We start from the raw sequence: 23,568 nt of genomic DNA, 5'->3' as shown, positions 1-23,568 counted from the left end.
AATTATGTGTTATGTCTTGAATTGTATTCTTGGAACCCTTGGCCCCAGTTTGTTCAGATAAATTTCCTCACCAGATTTTTTACTTTTGGCCCCTTAGTGATTTTTCTTCCCATAGTAATAATTATTCATTTTCCTTTAATTTTGGTGGTGCCATTCTCTTTCCTTCTTTATATGCGTAGTTGATTACAAAGACCACAAGGAATTAAGCGCGCCACAGGGGATGTTTGACCAGTAATTATTAAGCCCTCAGATTGGCTGGAAAATATCACTACCACCCCATCACTTCTTCACTGGCAAACGGCTGACTGAACAGGCTGGGGAAAATTAGAAGTGTCAGCTAGTTACTTCCTTTTTTGTAGCGTGACTGATTACGGTAAGATTTTTTATACTATATAATCTTTGACTTTTTAGCCTACGTTGAGTGCAAGGAGATAGTTAGAGATATTACCGGTAACCCTTGACCTTTAAAGTGGCCCCTGGGACCATTCGATCACGCTATAGTATCCTAAGGCAGGGTATTTTATAAATGGGGCACAGAAGCGTACCCGATAGACACAGATCCGTTGGGGTTACAGCAGGAATCCCACTCGAATGATGGTCAACAAGGGGTCTTCCCCGTCAAGTAAGGGGCAGATCAACCTTTTTGTCCCATTTTTGCACCACTAAGTGGTGACCCCCGAACTGTACACCCAAATAAGTTGTGCCAGCAGTATAACTCAATTGAATAAGTGGTGCCAGTGGTATAAGTCAACCCAGGAATGCATGGCAGAACTTAAAGGTCCTATCAGTAAACCAGACAGTAGAAGATTCTGTGTTTTCGAAGAGACAAGTATTTTAGCCCAAAACAGTCGCCTATTGTGTTTACATATATAGAAAAAAAATCGCAAAGAAATTTTTTTATCTGGGCCGAGCCTAATTGGATAGGTAATGAAATTTACGAGTCAGTATATCATACAACTAATTAGTTTGAACAAATAAGGCTAATAACCACGCAGCAATTTTTTGCAAAAGACCGGAGATTGCATTGATGAAAGGTCTTTTGTTTCGCCGGATGACGTTAAGTAAATCTTGGAATAATGGCGGACCAACGGAGAGTTCAGACAAGATCTCCGGCGGTAAAACAAAAATCGAATTCAGACACACAATTGTAAGCGATGATGGAATTTCTTTAGGCTGACCCGGTTTAGATACACTGGTACTACTACTACTACCATCACTTAAATGCTCAGTCATAATCTATTTGTCCATTTCCGGTCCTCAACCATGTCTATGTCACAAGTTAGATAATCTAGGCTGGCCATATCCCCAAAACAATCATTTCAAAAACCCCTATGCCACTCCATATTGTCAACAAGTAGAGTATCCTCATCCCTAAACTCTAGTGGCAGTGAAATGGCTGGTCTAGTCCAATAAACATAGTTGCTTCAATACTCGATGGTGGTGCTAATTCACCGATCTATAAAAAACAGAGTTTATTTTCCATGTGAAATATTCATTATTTATGAAGTTAAAAGACTTTGTCAATTTTTAATAGTCATTGTCCCACCACCTGAACAATTAAAAGAAACAAAGTTACATGGGATATGTCTTTCATAATGACAACAAAAAAGTCATGTCAAATGAATGTACCATGAGTAAAATGCGATGTATTTAAAATACCAAAATAAAGTTCCTTCTTTCTAAAGATAATTCCGATTTCCTATAATTAAATTAAACTTATTTTCAAAAATTAAGACCTTAATCAGCAAAGAGAAAAAGTTCGGTCACCCCCACACAAAGAACGGCAGTATCCAGGCTTTAGATTTCGCTAAGAGAGTGAGTAAGAAAAAAAATGCTACGCACAATATTTCTAAGGAAGTTTAAATGATAGGAACCATGTGACAGTCTAAATCATGAAGAATAGTTAAGCCAGATAAATTGACGACGGGTTATAATAGTAGGTCCATTCAAGTCAATGGAGGGGCACTTCTCACGGCGCAAAACTAAAAAGCTAGGCTTGAAAGTAAGGTAGAAGTGCTTTTGGACATATCTGGTGAATCAGAGTCAAGCTCATTCACACATAAATTGTTCCATCGTTGTCACCGTTATTGCATTTTGAAGTGACCCATTCCTGTGCACCTAAGTATGTAAGTTCAATAAATCTATTGCATTTTTTATCTGTGTTTATTTCATTTCAAACATCTTCATCTAGTCTAATAATAGAGAAATAGTTTACATGTATCCAAGGTAAACACTCCCATGGAGTCGAATCTCGATATAGCTCAAGAAAAAAGTCAACATTTATATGTCTACATATTCTATTTCCTCCCATCAAGTTCAAGACCTTTGGGCATAATATCGCCTTTAACGCGGTCAGTATTTAGCACCACATTTAGTATAGCCAGCATATTTTTCATCCCTACAAATACCAAAAGTTGTCATCGCTACAGCTTGAAATTACGTTTCTAACCCCTATTAGCCTATAAGTATTTATGTCTTCTAAGTCAGATCTGAAAGTGCTATAGAAACAATATTTTGAGACATTAGAATTTCTAGCTCAATAATGCTTACTTCCTCAGAATCTTTGATGGATTAAGTTACACAAAATAATCTAAGGATATTCAAAATCAGCATTAAAATACAACTCGATTAATATGTATATTGAAAAAATTACAGCATCCGGATCAAATATAAGAAGTAATAATAGGGAAATAAACCTATGCAATTCATATCTGATTTATTGAGAAAGCCAGGTTTTATTTTTGACTAGTAAGAATACATTTGATTTAGATACTAAATTTTTCCATCGCTACAAATGGCGTGGCCTGTAGGATTCGAACCTACTGGCCGCGCCATTTGTAGCGATAGATGTACCATGAGTATGTACCCTTAATATGTATCATGAGTAAAATGCGATTTATTTAAAATACCAAAATAAAGTTCCTTCTTTCTAAAGAGAATTCCGATTTCCTATATTTAAATTAAACCTAGTTTCAAAAATGAAGTCCTTAATCAGCAAAGAGAAAAAGTGCAGTCACCCCCAGACAAAGAACGGCACTATCCAGGCTTTAGATTTCTCTAAGAGAGTGAGTAATAAAAAATATGCTAAGTACAATATTTCTAAGGAAGTTTACACGATAGGAACCGTGTAAACGTCTAAATCATGAAAAATAGTTAAGACAGATTATTGGACGACGGGTTCACATCCCTTGTCCACTCGAGCCAATGGTGAGCCAGTTCTCACGGCGCAAAACTGAAGAGCTATGTTTGATAGTGGGGTAGAAGTGCTTTTGGAGATAATTGGTGGATCAGAGTCAAGCTCATTCACACAGAATTCTTATATTTTTCCATCGTTGTCACCGTGATCGTCATTTTGAAGTGACCTATTGTTCTGCACCTAAGTATGTAATTTCAATAAATATATTGCCTTTTTATCTGTGTTTATTTCATTTTATACGTCTGGATCTAGTCTAATAATAGGTAATTAGTTCGCATGTCTCCAAGGTAAACGCTCCCAGGGAATCGAATCTCCAGATAGCTCGAGAAAAAAGGCCACATTTATATGTCTACATATTCTATTTTCTCCCATCAAGTTCACGACTTTTGGGCATAATATCGCCTTTAACGCGGTCAGTATTTAGCACCACATTTAGTATAGCCAGCCTATTTTTCATCCCTACAAATATCAAAAGTTGTCATCGCTACAGCTTGAAATCACGTTTCTAACCCCTGTTAGCCTATAAGTGTTTATATCTTCTAAGTCAGATCTAAACGTGCTGTGGAAACAAGATTTTGAGACGTCAGAATTTCTAGTTCAATAATTCTTAATTCCTCATAACTTTTGATGGATTAGTTTAAACGAAATAATTTAAAGATATTCAAAATCAGCATTAAAATAAAATTTTATTAATATGTATATTGAAAAAAATTACAGCATCCGGATCAAATATAAGAAGTAATAATAGGGAAATAAACCTATGCCATTCATATCTGATTTATTGAGAAAGCCAGATTTTATTTTTGACTAGTAAGAATACATTTGATTTAGATACTAAATTTTTCTATCGCTACAAATGATTTAGTATCTTTTAGATTAAGATAATACATTTGATTTAGATTATCCGCTTATATGCATCACTGCATGTGATCCAAAGTACCCTAATTATAATGAAACATCTAGTTTGTGTCTCAGGACAAATATTGGATTAGTAAGATACACGTGAGAAGTAGCCCCACCTTTTATGGATCCGATTGGGATATCCCCATTTTATGAAGTGATGGACTCTACTTTGTTTACTGACGCCAGAGGACGAATACTATATCCGATTTATTTTAATAAACTCTTCAAAGTGAGGTGTGTTACGCAATCAATTGTCGATTGTGGTATTTTGGGAGTTCCTATTAAGAGCAAGCCTGTTTCTATATCCTAAGCACCAACTTGTACACGAGCTGGTGAGCCCTATAAAGCAAGTGTAAACATAACTGAAGATAAGATTGTTCATATGAAAGTTGAAATTCCTTTCCAAGACGGATCTATTCCCTTAATATCGACCATGCCGCAATACAGTGTTCAGTACTTGTTGACACAGTCAATTTATAGAACCCAACACATTTGTTCTAATTTACACCCAGGATTTGGCTTTTTAGCAGATATTGAAGTGACTTCGGACTGGAGTGACTCTGTTTTAACTGGAAATACAAGGAGCGAATCAGCTTCAAGACTTTATAAGCACCTGAATTTAAAAAGTTGTTTATGGACATTTGAAGCCAAGTTTACTTTGTCCGACTTGATTGACAAGTGTGGAGGAGTTTTAGGCAGCATTCATAAGGTTGATGCGCAGGGACGAGACAGGATAGTCACTCGTGTACCGCTAGATGTTCAAGTAGAATTAGATGTAGTGTTATCATATTATCTAATTATTGTAGTGTAGATAGAATGTAGTATATCATACAGACAGTAAAATGAAAAAAAAGCCTTGTAAAAATCGAAAAAAAAATCTTTAGTATAGTAGCTAGCCTAGAACCATGAATAATCTTAGTCCGGTAGATGAATTTTAGATAGGGATATAGAATAAAATAAGAAAAGTAATAGAGAAAATTTTTAGCACTCCTGATTAAGCCATAACATAAATATAAAATAATTATGTAGAAGAAATAGTTAATAAATGGCGAACGTTTTAAAAGCCCAAAGGCGAGCAGTTACTAATGACGGGGCGTCATTAATTGATGGGAAGGGTAATATGTACCATGAGTAAAATGCGATGTATTTAAAATTCAAAAATAAAGTTCCTTCTTTCTAAAGATAATTCCGATTTCCTATAATTAAATTAAACCTAGTTTCAAAAATGAAGTCCTTAATCAGCAAAGAGAAAAAGTGCAGTCACCCCCAGACGAAGAACGGCACTATCCAGGCTTTAGATTTCGCTAAGAGAGTAAGTAATAGAAAATATGCTACGTACAATATTTCTAAGGAAGTTTAAACGATAGGAACCGTATGACCGTCTAAATCATCAAAAATAGTTAAGAAAGATTATTGGACGACGGGTTCACATCCTTGGTCCACTCGGACTAGTAAGAATAGATTTAATTTACATACTAAATTTTTCTATCGCTAAATGAAGAAGTTTTTTGTAGAGTTGAATAAAATGGTTTAGTCCGGAAAAATGAAGCCTTATTCTAAAAGCTCTATTATTACAGTTTAAATTAGAACAAAAGAATGACATGTAAAGAAAATGGTTTTATTCAAATAATGTATAATAGTTAGAATAAAAATCCAAAATAGGGATCTAAATCTGGTTTTTGTGCCTCCTGATCATAATTCTCCACTAAACTCACCCATCGTTCAACCGAGGTGGTATGCTCTATAAAACATACCTCTTCATCCCCAGTTAATGGCGATGTAGCCCATACATCGGATGGTGGTGCTGGTTTAGGTTTTTTTTTTCAATAATTCGTATTTTCTTCTGTTGGTTGGTGACGGAGGTGGTCGATGTTGTAGCAGTAAACCTGGACTAAATAAATCATTGTAAGAAAAACACCTTTTCATTCTTCCATATCCACAATTAAAGTGTCCCTCCCATGATCCCTCACTTTCTATAACGATCCTTATGACTTAATACATGTGAATAGCTGATTTTAAATTATTAAGAGTAAAAAGAAGAACTGCTGAATTCTATAACATAAAAATATAAATAGGGGTATCTAACCCCTAGGTTGGCCGTGAAAAAACAATACAGGCTGGCTTAATCAGCTATCCCCAAACACCAGGGAAGGCATATTAAGTTGCTTGGGTGATTTCACAACAGGTCCAACTAATGCAATTGAACAGACTGAGGGTGGTGATCTTGATGATTATATGCCACCCCCCCCCATTGTGATTAATGATTATAGTAGTAGTAGTAGTAATGATACAATATCCCCACGTCCAGTTTTTTTTTTAACTCGGCCTTGCACCATACACACTACATGAGCACACTTTCTAATGTTGCTGTAACGACGATAATTTGTATAATTTATTAAATAGTACATCTTTTCAGTTTGGAATATTATAAATCAAGCACGGGGTATTTTTTGGAGGAAGTCTTGGCCTTCTGCTTTATTCTACCTCAGTGTGTGTGCAATACCATTATCACGAAAACAGATGGATAACCGACATATTATCGACTGCTGCCCCAATGGCTACAGTGGCTGTTTCCTTTTTCCTAACGTCATTGTTAAGGTCTATTGGCCTTGAATTATCACGACAGGTATTTAATCTCTATCAATCTTTATATACTTAATAGATACTTATTTTATATGCTTTTTTTAATTTTTTGTATTTACTTTTTTTTCTTCTGATTTTTAAGTAAAATCATTTTTTTAAGATTTGATAGCTGCTATAATCCTGAAGTATTTTCCGTTTTTTTTAACTAAATAAGATCACTTTTATTTTTCATTTTTATAATTTTTCGTTAATGAATTATTCTATCCATCTTGAGAGATAAGGACCTAAGCATTGTCATTTTCTTATGTTTTTTTATGACCATAGATTAAAGAAAACACCCAGTAATCGAACGCCCGTGCCGCACTATAGTTCCACGTACGTAATTATTTTGCAAACGATCATTTCACCAATGATATATCCGTTCATGAGTACTCGAGTTAAACACTGTTCAACTTTCAAGCTAATTTTTGACTAATCAATCACCGTGAAGATTAAGGCAAAAATTTTTTAAATTGGAAAACATGGTCTTCAGAACAGTAGTTTTTATATCTGTTTGAAGAACATGGCAAAATATACAAAGATGTAGTATTAGTAGGCAATACTAAGGAACATATTAGTATTTTCATGTGCTTTTCAAGTTAATTTTTTTCTATTTCAAATTTATGCTTTTCTCGCACTAATTTGACGTCAAAATGCAAGTTCATGAATAATATTTTTTTTATATATATTTTTGATCAACAAATGAAACCATGGGTTTATTCTGTCATTAAATTCAAATGGTAACTGTGAAAACATACATAATGTGTTTTAATATTAAAAAAAACTGGTGCTTAGGGCCAGCCATCCTGTGCTTTTGCACAACCTTTCTGAATACCTTCACCAATTTTATCCAGGCCTCTGTTTAGATCTGGGTAGACTCTGGCTCAGCTTACAGAGTCCCATCACTGATCCCCGCTCTATGCCAAATAACCAGCAACACCAGGACTTGAATCCTTGTCCTCAAGAGCAAAGTACGTAAAGTCCGGGGTGCTAAACATTGAGCTAAAACTTGGCTAAAAAATTACCTAGATGTTTAAAAAAAAAAACAAAAAACAATCGTAATCTAGAAAAGGATTCAAATTATGTTTTTCAGAGTTAGTTAAAATATTTTGTTCTTCGTAGGTTGTTTCAATATTTGGAATACTGTTCATGATATATTGGGGTGGAATTATTCACGATGTTCCAGCAACACGAAAAGTTGAGACTACGTCATATTCAACACGTCACGTTCACTACGTGTTTTTAGTGACGGGAATAGCCATTTTTAGTCTCGGCTACAACATCCCATACACGTACCTGGTAAGAAAAATTTACTTTTTTTTATTAATGGCCATAGGTAATCACTAAAAACCCAATGCTTCGTTTAAACGCATGGGAAAAGGGGTGGAAAAAAACAATCGGTGCAAGGGGGGAAGTGTTCAAACGAATACACAGATAATAGCCTTGAATTCAAAGTCAGGGATGGTTTCTAAAGGAGTTCTTATCGCACGCAGAATACTTGAAATTTGTGATTGATATCTTCCCATAACAGTTGATGATCTTGTTATAGTTAATCTCGATCTTCCATCAAATTACAGAGATGTAGCTTCTGAAAGAAAATTTGCTATTGCTTGCAGAAAAGTAGCCAAATTGTTATAAAAGATCAAAAAGATGAATAGAAAGGGTATGCTTATTGGAGACTTTAGTTGTGACTTACTCCAGAATTCAAGTGTAAGAAATGAAACTTTTCTTTCTATTTTTTCGACCGACTACACGGTCATTCCGAAAAACAAAAATTATACGTTTATCTCATTTTCTGGAAGTACGTCTAAACTTGACCATGCGGTATTTCTCCATCCTCCCAATTCAGATCTAATGGTTGAAGTCGTTCTGGAGATGAATGTAGTGACCATATTCCACTGTCCCTCTCAATTCCCAGAAGTGGTATTCATTCTTCTGAACTTGGTAAAAGAAAGCCAAAATCTTTTCATCTTAAATGTTGGGATAAGATTGATAAGGATATCTTCCAAGTGGAGTGCGACCACATTTTGGATAAAATCCGAGTTCTGTTTCAGATCCTGCAGTGGCAAACTAGGATGGACCAGTCTGCGATACCGATTGAGCTGAATTTTTATTGTGCACAGATTACCCACTCTCTAAAAATAGCCCAGATGTACGCTGTCCCTATAAAAAAGTGTAGACCGGCACCAAGAACTTTGGATGGTGTAAAAACGAAAGCCTTAAGGTCACATGTCAATCCTCGAAGTTCTTGCTACGTGTGTGGAATGAGTGTGAACAACATAGCAATGGAATTGTTAATACCTTGCGGCTACAAAAAAAGCGGCGTTTTCCGAAGAAGCTCCAATCTTACCGAGTTGCTCAAAGTGTTGTAGTTGCCGAACCGATATCAAATGACCCAAATAAGTTATGGAAGACTCGTTCGGCTAATAATAAGACTAGAGAAGATATAGCTACTATCAGTGAGATATAATGGTATTCGTATTTTTTGAATCAGTTTATTGAAGCTGATGCTAAAAAATGTGAGAAATTTGAAAGAGAACTAAACGATTGACTAGTAGATCCCGGACCGGGTGCCTTTGTAGTTAGTACCAAAAACTTGAGTGAAGTTATACGAAAGCTTAAAAAGAAAAAATCAATGGGTTGTGATGGTATATGTGCCCTTCATTTTCAAAATGTGTCTGATAAGCTGATTTTTCATTTTTTGTTGCTTTATCAAATGGTTTTTTGCAAGGGTTTAGTCCCGGATTCTTTTTGTTTAGGTCTTATTTCACCAATTCTTTAAAAAAGGGACGAATCCATATGAGAGTTCGTCATACCAACCCATAACTGTTTCAAGTGTATCTGCTAAGATTTTTGAATCGCTTATAATTAATAGTCTACATTCTACTTGCTATACGCCTCCTTATCAGTTCGGATTCCAGCCTAAGCTTGGATGTTTCCATGCTCTAAAATGTTTGTGATTGATGCAGATGAGTACGATAGGACCCTGATCCTTGGAACTTATGATGTTAGTAAAGCGTTTGACTCGCTAGTGCATCACAAGGCAATTAATGAGCTTCTGAAACATGGAGTATCGTTTGTTTTATTTGGACCTATTCTTTAATGCACTACCATATGAAAGATAAAATACATAGTCCTAGATATGATTTTTTGACCAAAAAAATACCAATTCACATTGGAGTTTAACAGGGTGCGATTACTTCACCCACAATATATAATAATGCAATGTTGTCAATTTAGTGCCAACTTTCTGTTGTGTTGTATTTATAAAGGGATGGATTTATCGATACTTTGTTATGCAGATGATGTTCATAATATTAGTTGGACCACTAGAGGGTTAGAAAAATGTTTCCGAGAAATTTCTGAAAATTACCGTGAAATTGGGCTTTCCCTAAACGCAGTAAAATGTGAAGTTTTGATTTTCAATGAGTTAGGTGTGACTAGAGTTGATGACGCATCTATAGATTTGAATGGTATTGAAGTAAATCCTTGTGATAAGATGACATATCTTGGTCTCCCAATTAGTAAGAATCTTTAAACTCCCAATTGGAATTACCAATTGGAAGAAAACTAAGCAGCTAATGATGAAAAATATAGAGAGTAAAATCTGTCATTCATATGTTGCGATTGTAAGTTCCCAATCCCATTTAAATAGAGCCCTTCTCGCAAGGACTTATAGTAGTTTAGCCCTGCCACATATTCTATATTTAGTGCTGTTTTTCCATACATGTAGTGAATTTGATCATCTGAGAAGGAAGCGTGCTTTTTGCTAAGTATATACTTTGAATCCCCCCGTGGACCTGTCACTCGGACCTTATAGGAACATGTATCCGATCGGATCCGTTTGTCAATCTCTGTGAGTTTGATCCTCATATGTGAGCCTTAAGCTAGTTTAATCTTGTTAAATTTATTAGCATAAATCTTGTAGAAATCCTTTATGCGAAGCAGATCGTCCCACATAGTGACGTACTGTTGTCTCTGGTCAGTATTGCCTGGATGTCTGTAGTTGGTTGCGTCTTTTTTAGAACAGTGTTAGACAATACAAAAGCTAATCGACTGCTTCTGCTACAGGTAATGTATTATATTCAATTTCTTAGATACTTAGGGGCTGTTTCATCCTCGAACTATTTCTGCTATAATGAACAATCTTTGTTCCAACCTTTGAAAGTTACAAGCAGTTCGTTCACATTTTGTACTATTTTCGTTTACAACGGTGGCTCACTTGCAATGGTAACTAGAGCTTATCATCGCCAATGAGTATAGAAAGTAATAGCAAAAACTACAATTTTGTTTCCAATTCCCCACTATTTAGGGACTTAAGCTTTTTTTGCTTCTAGTCCTGTGACTTGAATCAAGTTCAGTTGAGTTATAAGCTACCATAAGAAGTGGGTGATATAAAATTAATGTTTGATGGGAGGGGTGCTAACAAAACTTGGTCTCCCCAATTAGTCTGTTTCGCCTCTTCACCCCAGTGTAACAGTCGGTCACTTGGGGGGGAGGGGGACTTGAGACTTTGCCCTGCTGACTCTGTCCCCAATTATAACTGTTCTATCTGTGTAATGATTCGTAATATAGATAACTTTTCAACGGAAATTACCGTGACGAAAGATTAGAACGCTGAGACAAAAACCATTTTTTGGCCGTCCTAAAGAGCGAAATAAAAACATAATTCCAACTAACAATTTTGCTAACGTTCTGTGAGGAATATAAATTTGCTGCCTATCAGGGAATTTCTTCACCAAATCCAAATATTTGATAAATAAAAAAGCGGAATGTCTAAAATTGATTCGGCAATGCACTATGATTAATTTCTACCTAACTATCTAGAGTCAGAGTTTATCATTTTATCAATAATACTAACTGAATAAACTCAGCTTGACTACTTTTATGTTTAAACCAAATTGACCTTCCCAAAAGTGGCAAAATTTTGCCTTATCCTGTTTTGAGGTGCGTACGTATGCTGAAAAAGTACTCTTTGGAACTTTGATAGATTTTCTTTGCAACTCGATAGATTTGGATTGTGAAGATCCACTCAACGATCTCTGCTAAAACTTAAGACACGAAGAAAACATAGTTGACAACTTGACAGATGGCTAAAGTAGCAATACATTGCAAACCAAAATCTATGCAGAATTTTTAAAAGCTTTGGACGCATCATTGAATAATATTTGCAGAAATTGTATAATGTCACTTATAATATATCAGTTGAGGTATGATTCTTCGGATTCAGATAATGCAGCATATTGGATTTGATAAAATACAAATAAAGACCATTGGTTCCACGGGGATTGTTTGTTTAAATGTTTAAAACCGTTTGAGGGTAAATTAAACTTTCTAATTTGTAAATTATTATAGCTTTTGAAAGAAATAAATTCAACAATCATGAAAATAATATTCAATTATATCTTTCCAAATGAAAAATAATGGATGACCTGAATCCAATGCAAGAACTGAGTCAGAAAAAACAGTTGAATCAAACGACATTCATAATTTTCCATAGCTTATAAAATTTGTGCGTATTAGTGCCAATTTGGTCCTAAACTCAATTTTGCCGAAGTAACTAGGGCTAAATTTAGGATTGATGAATTAGTTTGGTTCAAAAATAACTACGCACTAAATTAGACCGAGTGACTTCTTTGGCTCAAGAAAATCGGCCTCTTCATTTGTTTACACTGAGTTATTTATTCTATACTTAAAAACTTAACTATAAAAGTTAATTACCAAAAAAATCTAAAAAAAGGCTCATTAAAGGGAAGTCTTGGGTGCTCAACTGTTGCAAAAGTTTTGTATATCTTAAATTCAGGGGTAAATCAAATATTCCTTTTTAATGTACATTGAATGGTTGTGGGACAAACTAAATTGTGACCAAGATGAAGAACAAAAAAATCTTGATATTAGCTAAAATTCATTGCCTATTGTATATTAAAACATTCGGGTCAACTAAAAATTAAAAAAAAAAAAATTAGTGCTAGAGGCCAATCTGTTTTTCTTAATGAAGTTTATTTTTTTTTCTATGTTTCATGTAGGCTACCTCGTAGTTTCTCCCAAAAAGAGTGTAAATAGAACAGAATTGGTACATACTGTTATAGAATAAAAGCGAGATAAGAGAATAAATTAAATTCTATGGTGCTGGAAAGTATTGAAGAAAGTAATATTTCATTGGTCGTTACACTTAAAAATAATCTATTCAAATTCAAATTTGTATCTACAAGTCTGAATTAGAAACTGGTATATTGTCATTTTTATGTCATTTTGTGTTTTATATTCCTCGTTTATGTGTTGTTTTTTTTTTTTTTTTTTAATATAAGCTTCGTCAAAAGATGTTGATTAACTTTGTAATTAATGGTGGATTTTATAATCCTGGAAAGAAAATAAAATTGCTAGTTATTACACAGCTGATGAACATGAAAAACAATTTGAAACAACAAAACATTTATTGTCTAATATAATGTTTAGAATAGCTCCAATTTTCCTCATCTGTCTTTGCTTTGTGAATGTAATTTTAAATTTTACTTTTATGTTATTTTAGCCAAAAAAATCAGGCAAAAGTAGCAAAATCGGGGAAAATTCCTTCAACACCATGTATCAAGTTGTTGGCCAGGCATAAGACTCACTCGATAAGACTGTTTAATAATGTTCTCTCTTTCTGTTTATTTAACTTCAGGTGCTTAATTGATGCTGTTAATGAGAGACAATACATCTCTTATTAGCTGTCGTAAGCCTAGTTTTTGGAGCTTGTCTCCCCATGGGTCTATCACAAGTATATACATGTATATTTTAATTTACAGATTGCGATGGTCTTCATGGCAATTTCTGCGGCTTGCATGAATATCGCAACATCCTTCAGTTGAATCATAACTCTTTCTTTAAGTATTGGTCTTGCTGATGGATGTTTTAAGTCCTTGGTAACAAAAACTGCTGAGGAGATTTGGGGTTCCAACGAGACTAATAAAGGCACCGGATATCTCAATACACTAAAGGCAGTATCTCTTATTGCTGGACCTTATTTTGCCAGTGAGTCATTCTCTTCTTTTTCTAAGTAATCTACTTTTGAAAATTCTATGTGCTGAAAATTTCCAACTTAATTTGGCAGCAAAATATAGCTGAGATTTTTTCAATTGTATGATAAAATTGTACAATTTGGCTGAAGGGCCACGCCACGGGTGGAAATATTCATTTGAGGTTTGAGCTTCACTATCCTAAAAATATACCTGTTGTTTTACCTTTTGTTTTTGCTTATTATGGAAATTCAGTGTGGTCTTTATTGTTGTTTATAATTAATAAGATCTTTATTGTATATTTTGTAAGAATGATTTTTTATTTTATAAGAACCATTTTGGGTTTTGAAAGAACTGGTTTGTATTTTGTATGAAGCTATTTTGTACTTTGTAAAAACTGTTTTGTATTTGGTAACAGCTATTTTCTATTCTGTATAAACAAATTTGTATTTCGTAAGATTTGGTTTTATACACTATTTTGAAACTTTATAAGAAGTATTTTGTGTTTTGTTAAAGCTATTCTGTATAAAGATAATATTTTTTATAGTTTCTAAGAACTATTTTATGCTCTGTAATAACATTTTGGGTTTTGTAGGAAATATTTTGTATATATAAAATTTTTGTATTATTGTGTATTTTATATATTGTGTATTATTTTTTTCGTATTTTTTGTATTTTGTAAGAACTATTTTGTACTTTATAACTATATTGAATGTCTCAGGTGCTATTTGTGTTTTTTAAAGATTATCTTCCTTTGTAAGACCTATTTTATAGGAATTATTCTTTGTTTTGTAAGAAGTATATTCGATTTTGTAGGTAATATTTTGTATTTGTAAGAACTATTTTGTATTTGTATGAACAATATTTTATTTCTTGTAAACTATTTTTTATGAACTATTTTGGACTTTGTAAGAACTTTTTAACGTTTTTTTCACATTTTTTTTGTTTTTCTTTATCTTTGAATTTAGATGGGTATTAATTTTCAGTGGAACAACAATATTCCTGAGAAACCCATATTTCAACCAATAAATGGGACCCTGATTAAAAATCATTAATCGGTTCAATTTGGTCGTTATTTATTATTTTTTTCTTTTATCCCTACCGAAGTTGAATTTTAAATACTCTTTTAATATTCGTACCTCCTTTTTTTTAGTAAGTGAAGATCGTTATTTAGTTACTTGATATTGATTTATATGCTTTTGTTCATTTTTGTAGTTATTTTTTTTCTTCTGATTTTTAACGAACATCATATTATTTTAGCTTTGATAGCTGCTATAAACATGCAGGGTCTTCTGTTTTTTTACTAAAGAAGATCGCTTTGGTTTTTCATTTTTATGATTTTTCATTAATAAATCATCCTATCCATCTTGAGAGCTAAGGATCCAAACTTCGTCATTTTCTAATGTTCTTTATGGCCAAAGATTAAAGAAAACACTCAGTAATCAAAACCCATGACACCCTATAGTTACGCGTTTGTAATTAACAAAAATAAATATATAATAAAATAAAAATTCAAGTACGACCTTTAAAACTAAAAATGTTTTTAAATCAGTCCTCAGTTCAACCAAGTTCAACCAAGACTGATAGACACAATGAGGTAAAACGAGGCAATTCATTCAAGTGAAATAAAATAGTTTTTACCAGTTGTTTTGATTTTTCATGGAAAGGCAGTGAAGTCTCCAGCGATATTTAAATAAATCTACGTAAATGTCGCATGCCCCTTGTAAAAATATGAGTCCTGCTGATGCTTGATTATTCACACTTTTTTTAAAGATATCCCTCCCCAAAAATTGAAAATTGTATCTCTTTCTTTATTTCTCTCTCTCTCTTCTCTTTCTCTCTTTCAATTACATTTCTTTAAGCTTTTTTCCTGCCTCTTAAGTAGTATATAAAGTTTGTATTTAACGGGAATGAGTACCCCTAACCTAACCTAACCTAACCTAACCTGTCGATCAAAATTGTAAATAGCGAGGTTTAACCAGATAAAAAAAATCAAAAAGAACTAATCAGGAGAATAATAATGGTGATATCATTAAACAATGGAAAGGGTAATATGTAGCGTGGCCAGATAACATGAAACTCAGACCATTTGTTCTTTCTTACCAAGAAAATGACTACGGCATTCCAAACAAAACTCCAATCACAGCTATTCTGATTAGTTGTCCTGAAGTGTTTCACGAAACATTGCATTATCTATTTTTAACGCAACGAAAAAAGTAATACTCTGTATACTGCCATATAATATCAAAATTTTTCTCAGCATACATTCCTTTCAATTACTGCAAAAGAGAATTGAACATGAAAATACAAGCTTATTACAAATCTTTACACTGTCACAGTTGCACTGCCACTCTGGATACATGCTGCTAATTAGTATTTTTCTTAGAAAAGAAAACTCCTCCTCAAAAAATTTTGGAGAGCAAATAATAAGGATACGGTCAGTTAAAGAAATTATCAAACCGATTTTTACTTGGTAAGCGTGAACGGAACTATAAGACAAAAACCTATTGTTAATTTCGGTTTTCTGCAAATTTTAAAATTCTGAATATTTACATTTTTTAAAAGAAAAATATAAAGAAAAGAAAGTTTCCCATTCTCTTCTAATTCAACAGTAAACTTTAAATCCTCCTCCCCCCATAAAACAATTAAGATGTTCCAAAAACACTTTTAACTTCTCCTCCCCAAAATCCCATACTGAAATTATGTCATCCATATACCGGCCCAAAAATATGTTTAAAAAAATATGAATCTAACGCAATTGTTTCAATATTCTCCATAAAAATACATGCATAATTTATATCAACAAGATAATTGTAACCCTTATCTGGAACTCTGAAGGGGTTGTATTGTTAACTTGTTAGAAGGTTGATAAACTGTCCCAGAAGACGTTTGAGTAGAAATTTTGAGGAAATTGAGGACAGAATTAACTAAAAAGTTTTCATTACAATGGCAGTGTGGAGTCCTCTTCGTTCTTGAAAACGGAATGGTGTGTTTTTCACGCGTTATAAAATAAGGTTTGAGAGAATATCGGTGTGAATTACTGCGTCATTTGTCCTAAAGTCCGAAAATAGTCTCATCTGACCTTTTTTTGTATTCCCAAAACTTAAAGAAGGGTTGAAAGATGTATTTTAATAGCAATGATGAAAGAAAATACGTAAGCAAAACATGGCTCATAAGGCGGTATGCAGGTTCAATAATAATGATAAGGGTGAAAGCATTGCATGTGAAAGTGCATAAGTCTTGATGTAGGTTATACTGAAATATTGTTATAAAATAATTAATTGTAACTGAAAAAAAATACATCTACAATAAACACATACAACTGGTAGAGCCATTGGGATTTTTTTGTAAGACAATAGAACTCCAACCTAAAATGAACATTTAGATCCTATATCCAAGTGCCGTTCTCAGCAAAACAAAAACAAATATAGAATAAAATATACATTAAAGTATGACCTTTAAAACTAAAAATGTTTTTAAATCAGTCCTCAGTTCAACCAAGTTCAACAAAGACTTATAGATACAATGATGTATAACGAGGCAATTCATTCAAGGGAAATAAAATAGTTTTAATCTGTTTTTTGATTTTTCATTTGAAGGCAGCGTTGCCTCCAGCGATATTTAAATAAATCTACGTAAGTTTCGCAAGCCCCTTGTAAAAATATGAGTCCTACTGATGCTTGATTATTCACACTTTTTTAAAAGATCTCCCTCCCCAAAAACTGAAAATCGTATCTCTTTCTTTATTTCTCTCTCTCTACTCTTTCTCTCTTTCAATTTTATTTCTTGAAGCTTTTTTCCTGCCTCCTACGTAGTATATAAAGTTTGTATTTAACGGGAATGAGTACACTTTTTCTTCGTTTTTAATGATTTGTGTTTGGGTAATATTTGAGTCACTTGTGAACAAAATCAAAAATAAACACGATTGCAATAACACATATCTTAATTTCTAGTGTTGAACACTGTTCATCTTTGAACCGTAAGAACTTAGTAATGACCAATAGGTGTGAAGATTTAAGGTTTTTTTTTAATTAGAAAAGATACAAGCCTGGGTGAGCACAAGGGCATATCGAGGATATCTGTTTGGGGAGGGTTGTTAAAATAATCAGTTAATAGATCTCACCAAAAATTTGTTAGTATACGTTTTTGTTACTTTATTAAAATTCGAAGAAACATTTTGAGGGAGGGGTTCAAAACTAGCAATCCTTGCAAGGATTCGGCCTTTGAATAACAAACAAGCTTTAGACAATATTTTCAATTTAAATTTTCTATTTCAGTAGTCCAAGTGTGACGGGAAAATCAATCAGAAATACTAACCATAGATAACTTCTAACTTTTACTGAGAGGTGCGATTGGGTACAGCTATCCAATCAATTTAAATTTGAGCGCACAATTTTACTGGTGCATAAACACAGTTTCAAATTTTGCTGTAAAGATGATTATTTGTATAATTTATAAAATAGTATATCTTTTCAGTTTGTAACGTTATATTGGATGTACAAGTTATTTTGGGAGGTTTTACGATTCTAAATTATCATACCATGCTTTTGGTGTAATATCATTTTCAAAATCATAGATTGATCACGGAGGGGCTATTGAATGTCGCCCCAAAAACGATCGTGGTTCTTGCTTTCCTCCTAGAACCATTGTTCAGTTCTGTTGGAACTGAATCAGTGTAACATGTAGTTAATCTCTTTCAAACTAAATCGCTAAATTGCCACCAATAAGAACAATTACCACTTTCAGCACTTCTTTAACGACGGACTCTTAATTGAGCGGATAATTTGTTAGGAGAAACAGTGGGAGTTCTGTAGATCTCCGAAAAATCGGTTGAAGTGGAGACACTCCTTGTATGCAATGCATGTCATCTATAGGCTTTGTGTGTTGCATGGTGTTATTGTACTGAAGTACTGTAATCCATTCCTAATTTTAATTTGAACCATTGTACTATCTGTAGTGAAAGTAGTCTATGATAAAAAAAATTATCTTTTAGCTGTAAACCATACATTAAAAAGAAAACATTAATTAAAGACCCTAATCCAGTATGATATTGGTTAATTTTTTATCAATAAGGATCAGTTACGTGTCTATCAGTTGAATTCAGTTGATCAGTTTATCAGTTGAATTGAAGTTATCAAGTATTTTGCAATAGGTTGCATAGGTTGCATCAAAACGTTGGGTAATTGTAGACGGAGAAAAGCCAAGACAGATAGTCCAAGTAATTGAGAGGCAAATGTTTAAATGGCAGGGACACGGGTAAATGGCTGTAGTATGCATGAGTCTCTTATTGGACACATACTTGTCAGGTTAGTTTCTGGAAAGGCATGCCTGCCTAGAGTCTTAGGCATGTTATTTATTATCATAAACTGAAGATGATTAGTTTGTCAATTAGTTAATATTGATATATACCGATACGTTTCTTTCACATTTTGTTTTGCTTTTCTTTATCTTTAAATTTTGATTGGACTTAATTTCCAGTAGAACAACAATATTCATGATACACCCATATTTCAGCTAATGCAAAAGACCCTGATGCAAAATCCTTACGGGGTTTAATTCGGTATTTATTTATTCTTTTTTCTTTCTTTTCCTATCGATCTTGATTATTCAATACTCGTTATATTTAGCGTCAGGTTGAAGTATAATTTCAGTATTATATAAAGAATAGCGCATTTTCAATCAATATGATTATTATAATATTAAGTGAAGTAATGATGGTTAGTAGTCGTAGAAGAATATAGTCTTAAACATGTTAAATAGCACCAAATCTGGTGAAGGTATTTTCTAGTATTAATAGAGGGGAGAAGATATTAAAAAGTTATCTTGTGTCTAGAATGTAACCATAGAAAAGTTTTAGTCTCGTAAAGAGACTTTACAGAAAAAAAGAAATGTAATACCATTTTGAGAATAATAAAGTAATAAAGAGTGTCAACATAAAACTATTAGTTGTATAGAATGTCGATCAAAATTGTAAATAGCGAGGTTTAACCAGATAACAAAAAAAATCAACAAGAACCGATCAGGAGAATAATGAGGGTGAGATCATTAAACCATTGTAAGGGTAATATGTAGCGTGGCCAGATAACAAGAAACTCAGACCCTTTGCTCTTTCCTTACCAAGAAAATAAGTTTACCGCACACAAAACAAAAATTCCCCCCAAGACAATGCAAAGAATTCAGATTTTCTAAATGATTGAACCAGTAAGTTATAAATCCAAAATTTTGTTTGATGTCCCAATCATTATTCTCCTAATCGGTCCTTTTTGATTTTTTTTTGTTATCTGGTTAAACCTCGCTCCTTACAAATTTGATTGACATTCTATACAATTAATACTTTTATGTACACTCCTGATTACTTTGTTATTCTCATTCTGGTATTACATTTCTTATTTTTCGAAAATATATTTCTTGATAATTGAAAGACTGTTAAAACATACAATGTAAAACATACATATAACTACAATAATGCTGAGTGGTCCTCCAGAGAGAGTAAACTCAAGTGGGATTCTACTTAAGATAAAACAGCATCTGGTCTCTTGTGAACTTGCATACAACTAGTCATCATCCCGGAGCTCTACAAGGGGAAATTCTTAGATTAATCTTAGCTGCAATTTAAAACACGGAGAGAGAAGTTGAACGAAATATGCCAAATATACAAAGGAAAGGAAAATTGCACGTTTAGAGTTCGGATATATTAAGATATTTTGATGTGGGATGTCCCCTACTTGCTATCAAAAAAGATCTGTCAGTCATCGGACGGAACTCATGGCTTCGTACTTGAATACTTGAAACGAGAAGTACCTACAAAGGAGGTTCGAGCACTACACTGAAAAATTATTCAATGATATCAATACGGGCATAGGCCATACTATGAATATACTGATGACAACTATATTTACTACATTTTTTGCCACCATTTGGATCGCCGTGGGTAACCGAACTATTTTTGGAAGTATATCTGGATATTAGATTTATAGCAGCTAAGCTTTGAGCCACTGGAGCGGGTGATTTACTCAATGATATGTGCAAATACGAAGGATATATTAGTAGTAATGGAAACTAATCATCCTACCAAGATTTCCTCCTATTCATCAAACATCACGGTTCTTAGATTGCTGTGCATCCAAAAGTCGATGTTATCTAACTTGCTTGATTAGGGCCTTTAAAATCTGCCATGCACAAAAATGCATCATTGAGGTAGCTCATATAGACCCCGATAATTATTATGAGTGGTGCAACAGGGAAGATGGTAATGCCAGCCATTACAAGTACCTTGTCAGTACAATGGATACTGGAAATGTCACTGCTGTTGTATTAACAATGATGAAAGTCGTGTTTCAGTTGCTATTAGTGACGGTCTAATTAAGCTAATTGTTACTAAGAGCAGTCAATTAATATATACATTTATTGGTCATCTCGATTCAGTTAATCATTTGGCCTTATCGCCTGATGGTGGTCTATTTGTTTCTGATTCAAGGGATGGAACATGCATGGTTTGGGACTTGAAAAAAGTACTCAAGGAGCCAGATGAAAGTCTGCGACGAAACTAAAGGCCATCTCCGCGCTCCAGTCAGGACTCTCACTTCGAAATTTTTAGTAAGCATGACAATGAACATAACCCTTTTCTGCTTGTAATCTACCACATGTTTAATTAAATAGTTTAAATTTAATGCAGCTTTAGACAAGCTTTAAAGGATATTTAAAATAAAATAAGTGCAGCAATATGTGCTAAAGTGTATATTAAGATTTGTTCTTGAATTTAATATTGTATTTGTAAATTTGACAATATCATTTTTGTAACTGTTGCTGATTTTTCTGACTGCATAAAAAGATAATTCTTTTGATATATCTATTGGTAACAAAATTCCATTTTTCAGAGTTTCGGTTACTATTGAGCCGGGTCGCTCCTTACTTATAGTTCGTTGCCACGGACTGTTTGATTGTATTAGCATTCATTTATGACTCCCGGCCTCTCTTCTGTTTTGCTAGTTTCAGCGTATTTTCCAAGAGTTTTTTTTTACTAGACTACTTCCATTCTGAAACACATATTCCAGTAAATACTTGTTTTGAAATTTCCACTTGGATTAATCTTGTCGCAAGATTCCTTTTCTGAACTAGCTACAATGACAACAAAATGAGTGGCATCGTTACTTAGGTTTAAACAGTCTTTCCAGATATAATAGTCACTACCATGACGATTAGAATGTCACGGGAGTGATTACCACTGCTTTCAGTTTTTCAGCTATGCTTCTAAGTAATTCCTGAATGATAACCGGAACGATCAAAGGGGAGGGGAGAAACTAGTAGTCCCTGCTTTAGGCAAACTAATTACTGATTTTGTATGTTGAGCAGTTAATAAATATGGGATAATTAACGGCCACTTCGGATCCTTTAGGATGGACATTTCCAGCCTTGCAAAAAAAAGTATTGATGAAAAAATTTATATATTTGTAAATTTTTAGTTATTAAGATGTTCTTTACTTTAATACGAAAAAAAAATTCTTTTTTATGTAAATGTATTCTAAGTTAACCGTATTGTAAATCAAGTGAGCTACTCTCTTATGGTATTGGAAGTACATATATTTTCCAAATGCCCTAGGATAATCTATCGGTTACATTTTATGCTGTAAATAAAACTTGGTTTATTTGCACTTATTTAAACTGAAAAGAAATAAAAACAACTTATTGTATTGGATAATCAATCGGTTACATTATGTGCTGTAAATAAAACTTGGTTTAGATGCGTTTAATTAAACTGAAAACAACTGAATGTTGATATTCATCAAAAAGCTAGTTTTGAAAAAAGGATAAGTCGTTGGGGAAATAAAATTGAGAACTAAGAATTGAGGAGTTTGTATTTACCCTTGTTTTACCCCACCATATTTTGTGTGAACATAAATGAGTTCTTTTTTTTTATTGTAGAATGTGTATTGCACCATTGGCATTCGTAAATTTTCCGGATTTTCGGATAGCAGACCAACTGAACAGTTTAACCAGAGCATTAGCAGATCTTCATTATCTCTCTTGCTTTTATGGAACCTTAAATGGAAACTGGTATTATCAAGAAGGTAATTTGTCCTAGGTAATTTGTTCGTCCTAGGTATAACAAATGTTTTAAATTAAGATTACTTTATTGTCCATATTAACTATGATATTATCATGCTTTGTCCACATTTGTTTTTCAGCCACTAAGACAGTAGTAAATGAATAAGTATTTATATTCGTGAATTTGCAAGTAATTTTTCGTTGTGTAAAATTCAGTTGGTTCCAAAAACTTAGAATGTCTTTCTTTCTTTTTTTTTGACCAATTTATAGCTTAAAAGTAATTCTTTCTGGGAAAGAATTAGATAGTAAAATAAAGCTTGTTTTTTATAAATGAAATTAAAAAGTGACATTGGATCCTAAAATGAACAGGAATCATCCTTCATTAACCCCCCCCCCCCCCTCCCGTAAATCTTTACGTTAAGTTTTATTTAGTAAAGCTTTTTACTTATAGATTGTCTTTCAAAATTTTTAAGTTGAAAGTTTAACGGTTTAAAGCAAATGAGCATCAGTAAGCCCTTCCACTCTTGGGGCATTGTTAATAATACTTTTTACTCCATTGCCATTTCTCTTGTGAGACAGCACTTGTTCTTTGAATACTGGGGAAAGACGATATATTGTAGCGTAGAGAGTCATGGAGTCGACTTGATTTCATCACACTGTCCTCACTTCACATATCCCATAAAGAAGATTTCTCCTTTTCTTTACTGTAAAAAAAATTATTTGAAGTGAAAATTCTTATTTTTATCTCAAGAACTCAAGATATTCTCTTAAAAAGAAATATCGGACAATTTGGCCAAATAGTTT

This window comes from Artemia sp. Qi Xiang Cuo, chromosome 13, assembly GCF_049724085.1.
Source record: "Artemia sp. Qi Xiang Cuo chromosome 13, ASM4972408v1, whole genome shotgun sequence".
NCBI lineage: Eukaryota > Metazoa > Arthropoda > Branchiopoda > Anostraca > Artemiidae > Artemia > Artemia sp. Qi Xiang Cuo.
This window is presented reverse-complemented; position numbering follows the sequence as displayed.